This window comes from Pteropus vampyrus, unplaced genomic scaffold (assembly GCF_000151845.1).
Source record: "Pteropus vampyrus isolate Shadow unplaced genomic scaffold, Pvam_2.0 Scaffold605, whole genome shotgun sequence".
Classification (NCBI taxonomy): Eukaryota; Metazoa; Chordata; class Mammalia; order Chiroptera; family Pteropodidae; genus Pteropus; species Pteropus vampyrus.
In genome coordinates, this window is record NW_011889386.1 from 104,318 (window position 1) to 111,882 (window position 7,565).

General features: G+C 48.9%; 1 protein-coding gene across 1 annotated transcript in view; it reads left to right on the forward strand.

Moving 5' to 3' along the window:
- The window catches only part of ANOS1 (anosmin 1), a 143,771-nt gene that overhangs the window by 30,431 nt on the left and 105,775 nt on the right, over positions 1-7,565 (forward strand). The gene's annotated exons all lie outside the window — the stretch shown is intronic.

Genomic DNA, 7,565 nt, shown 5'->3' on the forward strand with positions numbered 1-7,565 from the left:
GCAACCAGGCATCGCTCTGGCGTGGGGTGTATCTTCCCTCCTCCCCACACTTCCTTCCCTCGTCAAGGAATTTTATAAAGATGCAAATGTGGCAGATTTGCACTTTGCATGACTAATGGAACATCTGCCCAAATGCATTTATTTGACATTCCTATTTTTGCTGCGACAGACTATAAATTTACAGCGGCTGACGCCAAATCACATTGCATGTTACAACGGACTCCGTGTCAAGACCACAGCTTTGGGGACCCCTCACGTAGACCCGATTTCCTCAGGCTTTACAGGGCTTTCCCCCGGAGACCTCGTTCAAATGCAGATTCCTAGTCCGCAGGTCTGAGTGCGGCTCACGGCTTCGCATTTCCACTAAGTTCCCGCTCTGCTGGTTTATACATCCTTGAGTCTAACCAGCTCAGTCGTCAATGCTGCACCTGTGGACAGCACCCACGTGGAATAACATGGCTCATTGCTGGCAAAGGTTATGCCCCAGGCTGAGAGAACTTTCCGTGTTACTACGCATAACTGTTGGGGTTCTTTCCCCCACTCCTCGTGGAAATTACTCTGTGTCCCCAGCCATGCATTTATTTGCCCACAAACTAAAATTCATTCAGACGAGCTGAGTCCCGGAAGTTCTCTTTCATTGCCATTATTACAAAATAAAAGAAGAGAGATGCTGTGTCTGACACGTGACTTTCCTTCACGTTTGGGGAGCAGTCTTTGGTTGCGAGCAAGCGGGCTGTTCGTCAACCAGAAAAGCTTCGATGACTTGGTGACAGGACAGAAGGGACATTCCGCACCTCAGACACAGCACCCAGCAGGAGACGGGGTGCGCCTAAGCGTGCGTGTGCGCGTGCCCCATGGCGAGTGATACCCTGTAACCTTGCGTTTCGTATTTCTGTTTATTGGGGTAAAATATGCATGAGGTTAAAAAGTGACCATTTTCACCACTTTAAGCCTCCACCGTCATCGGCGTCCCTCCCCAGAACTCCCTTAGCTTCCTGAACCGATACTCTGTCCCCATAAACACTGGCTCCCCTGCTCCCCCTGCGCCTGGCGCCAGCACCGCTGTCTGCGTCTGTGTCTGTGAACTTGACTCCTTGGGGTCCTTCCAATGAGCACGGAATCACGTGATCGTCGGCCTTCCGCGTCTGGCTTATTTCACTCAGCGTCACGCACCGCTTTTCAAGCCCAGTTTTCATTTAGTTACGGACTTTCCTGCTCTGAATCGTCGACGGAAAGGTCGTTGGGGGACGCGTCACCATGTCATCCGTGGGACTCCCGTGTGGAATGAGTAGCTACGCAAACGAGCCGGTTTTACAACCGTTTGTCCGGCGGAGAAGGCGTCGGAGCCGAGCGATGCCCGACTGTGTGCATTTCGCACCTGCGGGACGTGCTTTACTTGGCCTCGGGTTCAGGACGCTGGGTTTGCAGGGAGCAAGGTCTTGTCCAGGTTCCCGAGGGGCCGGGCGTGGGCTCCGTGACAGGCCGGTCTCTCGAACTCACGTTCTTTCTTTGTACTTTAAAGGACTCTTTCTGGCTTCGGAATCTTTTAGTAGATTCGCCCTCCAGGTATTCGGAGTGGAAATATAGCATTTTAGTGTATTTCACCCTGCTGAGTATTGCCTCTTTCCAGCAATATCCATACACATCTTGAAATGCAGAACTAGAAGGTGAGACAGCCCCGTTTGTGGGCACTTAGGGTGCAGTTGCCTTTGACACTCCAGAAGGCCCCCCCCCCTTTTTAACGCACAATTCTCTTCGAGTTTGGACTCAGCTGAGGAGTCTCAGTCATTTACACGATGCTCCGACCTGACACAGTTGCCTCATTTTGACAGGTAATAGTTTTCACTCCTCAAGGAGTTAAGGGTTTGGCAGTAAACTTTTCAGTGCGTTGGATGAACCTGTGTAACCCACTTTAAAAAGGCCCAGGTTGGCTCACAGACCAGTGACAGCAACAAGGAGTGACCGCAGCAGGCCGGGAGTGACCTCGTGGGGCCAGGTCACTGCAGCTGCCTGAGGACGGTGGGACCTGCCCTCCTTCCACGGTGTGAGGTTTGGGGGGGCGAGGACAGGAGCCAGCAGAAACAGCTTGGGCTGGTCACGGCTGTTAACTTTCCTTTGGTTCTGGACCCTGCTGCTGATAGATATCTGTCCATCTCATTATTCCCTCCATGGGTGGCAGGAGGTTTGTTTTTTTATCTCCTTTTATTATTAATTTTGTCCCTTTTGACACATTTCCAGGTTAGGATCCCTCTGGCTGCTCTGAGTTAAAGACAGGAAATAAATAATTACATGTAAATAAAGTGAAAGCTTACATTGTTCAACCATCCTTAGCCTTTCGGGGGGGGGGGGGGAACAAAAAGCTGGAACCCCAACTTATTTCTTAGCTGTAACTCTAGCTTTTTATAATAATCTCAGGTTTTACGGCGACACCACTCAGTATTGTAGCCAGTTAAATTAGTTTACATTGAATAGAATTAAAAATTCGGTTTCTCAGTCACACAAATGGAGATCATTTTGATCCCCCCAGGGGACATTTGTCAATGGTTGGGGACATTTTTGGTTGTCAAAAGCAGGAGGCCAGGATGCTGTAGGCATCTAGACCAGAGATGCCGGTGGATTTGGAACGATGCCCAGGACACCCCGCCTCAAAGACGTATTTCACTCGACGTGTCAGGTGCCACGGGTGAGAGACTGCACGGGCCACATTTCAAGTGCTCAGTATCCACTCGTTGCTGGATGGCAGTGACCTGCCACGTCTCCACGCCCCGCTGCAGGCATTTCGACTGGACGGAACCGTCTACGGGGAGAGAGAAGCTGCAAGCAGATGGGAGGCAGGGAGGAGCCAGCGTAGGAACGCGACATCCTTACGGAATCGATTCCTTTCAATGAGATCCTGCAGACTCTAGATCCCTTTCCCACAGTCTTCGTCTTAAGTCTGGAAGGTTCCAGTCCTCACGGAGGGTGTGCCACTGCTATACCGGTACTGACAGCGTACGCCCCCACAACTGGCAGATCAACGCCGCGCCTGGTTTTTGCAGAAGTCTCAAACGGGTAAGCTCTCCCTTTCACACACGATGGAAATGGCAGCGTTGGAGGCTGTCTTAACGTGGGAATGGATTTTAACCTGTGACTGGATCCTAAAAAAGAAAGCCGCCTTGCTCATGCTCACGGCACGAGGAGCCCAGGTCCTCGGGCTCACGAGCTGACCCCCTCTCCACTCCACCCCCGTGGTCCCCTTTGCCAAAAGTTTTATGGCTTCAAGTAGTCAGTGGATGACATTACAAATAGGCTCACTCTCGAGACTCCAGATTGATTTTACATCTGAATTTTCCATCGCCGCTCTTAGCAGGCAATGAGACCAAAACAAAGTGATTCTTTGTCCCTCATGAAATAGTTGGGGGACAGTGATGGTTCTCGAATGTGCAGGTCATGTTTTCGTGAATACACTTTTACTGGAACATCTCCCTGAAGAGTAGATTCCCCCCCCGCGCCCGCCCCCCAGAATTTAGGGGCAAACGATGCAACATTTTACCCAAAGTATCAAGTCATTTCGTTTCTCATTGCTGGAAAGACAGCATATAATGCATGTGCCTTAGTTTTCTTTAGCTTGTACTTTGAAAGAAAAAAAAAAATTTGTGCGTGCCTTTCAACAGTTGTAGTTACGCTATCTCAACCGAATGAGCGATTTTGGACAGGAAATCCAAGTGTATAATATTAAATTAGACATATGGAAACCAACACTCAACTTTGGCCACTTTGCCATTTGAGTTAAGTGAAAAAACAAATCAGTGAAGACAGCATTTGCTTACAGCAACGAGGAATATAAATGAGGACACCCAAGAAGAGACTGTTCTTAACTCTTTCTAAATGAGATCTTTGAGAAAGAAATGTTTAATTTTGGAGACCATAGGAATGGGCTTCTCGTATGCGGATATCTTGATGATGACGTTCTGCCAAAGTGAGGTGCTGTAGGTATTTTCAGCTCAGCTTTTAGACAGACGTGGCTGTTGTCATGGAGACGGGATAAAGGCCAGGGCGGGCTGTCTCTGAACACCACCCCGGAGGATGCGTCTTCCGGGGGGATGTGGTCTCCGTTCTCCAAGGTCCTCCCCTGAGACGCTTCTCCCCTGCCTTGAGTCTCGCGGTCAGCATCTGGTGAGTTTATGTATTTATAAATGACCACATGTTTTGGCCTGAGAAGCGTGCCCGTGGAAGTGTGGAACACGGTATGCTCCTCTACTCGGGAGCGTCCATCTCTCAGCTTTCGAAAGGAAATTTGTGCTCATCAAGGGGAGCCAAATACGGAGCTTGTGGGCTTTGAAAAGACCCGTTTCTTGTAGAGGAAGTTGGGTTCCCAGCCATGCAAGCCTCCGTCTCTGGGCTCCCTTCTGCGGCCCGCCTGTGCTTTTCAGCTCGTTTTGGGGAGAATGACGCTACAATCAAGAGTTGCTGAGGAAAGGAAGATTTGCCTTTCTATTACATGGAGCTGACAGGCTGCAGATGGGGTCAAGTGCAGAACCATTACAGTTCACCTGAGAAAATTTATTTGCAATATCTCTGTTGCCCCTGGCACCCCAACCCTCAACATGTCAGGGGTGGATCAGAGATTTCTGTGTGTGAGTTATGAGTTTCATGTGACTGGAGCACGTGCATTTCATTACGAACTCCTCAGGCCTGGTGTCTCGTGCTCATCATTCCATCTGTTTATGTCTTAAAGATGCTGAAAAGTAGATGAAGCCATCCGGTCTCTCGAGATCGTTCGGTCTTTTAGGAGATGATTTCTATTTTATTTGTGAAGCTTGTCGATTTTATAAATCCGACTTCGTGGGATCACAGGAATGCTAAACTAAACAAACAAAACCAACAAGGTGGCATTGTTGTTTTCTTTCTAAAACAAACAAACAAACAAACAAAAAAACCCCCCAAAAAACAGAAGTAATTTTTTGAAACTTACACTAGTCTAGACTTTGAGAGGCACTTTAACCCTCTCTCAGCGGATCCGTATGTTGATTCCGCATCTTGCTTTTCTTTCTCATAAACGTGAAGGGGCTTCATAGGTTCTTCCCACGTTAAAAAAAAAAAAAAAAAAAAAAAGAAAGAAAAAGGAGAGCCGTTACAGTTCTAAAGTGAGGAAATGAGCCCAAAGGCGTTTGCATTTGGCTCAGGGGCCTTCCGGGACCTTGTGAAGTTTCCTTTACTGCTGGTGTTTGAAACCCAATGACAAGCTGAGCACTGGCAGTTGCTTGACCCCTGGGGCGGAGGGCAGCAGGGCACACTGGCAAGGAAGAGCTTCGTGTGGCCGTGACATGGCCCCTGGCTGGCGCTGTTTTACAGCTTCCTCAGCTCTCTGCTATGGTGTCCTCCATCTCTGGGCCTTTGGTGACCTTAGGTAGCTGCAGACTTCACTCAGCTGGGCAAATGGATCAAACGTCGTTGGCAGTGCTTGGGAGACACTCACCTGACGTGAGCATTTGAAAATGTGCGTGACGTTTATTCTACATCTCAGCTCAGAACTGTGCGTTTCTTAAAACTCCTAAAATATGGAACGCGGAGGACAGCGTGGAGGTCGGAGTTGGGGTGTGTACTGCAGGGGGTCCTTCAAACTCAAACATGGTCGCCCTGGACCCAGAGAGCTGGCAGGTCGGCAGGCTGTTCCGGGCTCTGCGTACAAAGCAGGGTGCTGCTTTTGACAACCCTCCAGCTGTCTGACAGAGACTTTGCTTTTCCGTGAAGTTTGGACAGGAATGGGTAAAAGGGAAACACCATCACGGCATGGGAAATCTCATGTCAGACCGAGAAAAAGAACAACCAAGTCATCATTTCCCATGATGTCAACGAACAGGGAGAAGAGCCACACGCAGCGTCCCAGGCCGAGTTCAATCGTAGAGGTCTAACACCCTTGCGTTCATGGCAGCACAGTGTACAGTAGCCAACATCTGGAAGCAATCGAAATGCCCGCCAACAGACTATTGAATAAAGAAGTTACGGTTCATGTCTAATATGGTTCATGTATAATAAAGAAGTTATGGTTCATGTATAATATAACAGTGGAATATTACTCAGCCATTAAAAAGTGAAATCCTACCATTTGCAATGACATGGATGGACCCAGAGGTCATTATGCCGAGTGAAATAAGTCAGACGGAGAAAGATGGATACCATTTGATTTCACTTCTATGTGGAGTCTAAGGAACAGAAAGAATAAAGTCATCAAAAACATACGACTATGGAGGACAATCTAGAGACGACCAGAGGGGAGGTGAGAGGGGAGGTGGCGGGGCTGAGAGAGTGGGGTGAAGGGTTAAAGAGATACAAACTAGGAGTTGATAGAGGGTCACGGGGATGGGAGCACGGCATAGGGAATGCAGTCGGCAGTGATGTGATGGCGAGGTGGAGGGCCAGGGGAGAGACAGAGCAATCGGGGGGATCGTTTCATAAACTAAATAAATGTCTAACCGATGTCCTGTATACTTGAAACTAATAATACAATAAAAAAAAAAAAAGAAAGAACAAACATACTTGAGGTTACTGGTAGGTACCCACGCAGGAAGCTTTGGCCGGCGTTTAGGAAATCCATGCCAAAACGCGAATGGATCATGGCGGCACGGCAACGATTCTTAAACATGGATTTTAGCTCCACATCATGTTACATCGCCTTCGTATTTTTCTGTTAAAATACGTCAAAAGCGACAAAGAGTTCCAATGCAGAAAACCACGCCTGGACCCACAACACCAGTCCTGCCGTCACAGTGAAGTCTGCCATCCGAAGACCGAAGTAATTGGAAGACCGGTAGAAGCTCTACAATTTGAAATATTGCTAGCCTGTAATCAACGGGCTAATTTATGTAAAAAAAAAAATACACACACACACACACACACACACACACACACACACACACACACATTGCGCTGCTGTTCCGTGTTACGCCCGAGGGCGTGCCCATGAGGTTGGAGGATGCGTTGGTAATCCGTATTACGTTTGTTCAGTTACCTGCTACCTGGATGAAGTTTTCATTTTTTCTTCGGTTCTCTTATTTTACTGGGTTTTATTTTCCCCAGAGCAGTTAGGATAATACCCTTTCACTGTTGTTTTAAGAATAAACACTCTTGATCTGCCCTTCCGTTCTGCCAGATGAGCCACTTGCTCATGGCTCCGTGTTCCTGTTTTAGTCAGGATGTGACAGTGCTCAGGGCGGAGACCCCAGGTGACAAGTCGACAGAGTGGTTGGTTCCTTCATTGGCTGGCTGACGGGGAGGGGCGTCTCCTTCTCAGATCTTCATCCTGGGGACGGGAGATAAGCCCCTGTGCCCGCCGTGCCTGGCCTGCTCAGACGCAGTGGCACTAGTCAGTGATGAATGACCTGCACGCGCTGGACGCAAATGCACCCCTCGCCCTGACGGAGATTATAATGCTGACCTCCGGCCGCTGGACAAGGGGACTCTCTGGTGTGGGCTGATTTCCAAGCCTCATTTGACTGTCCACGGGGATGCGGATGAGGGGTTAGGAATCTATATGCACAGATAAGGGCGGGAGCAGCCGGAGGTTCAGTGTAGGGCGATTCACA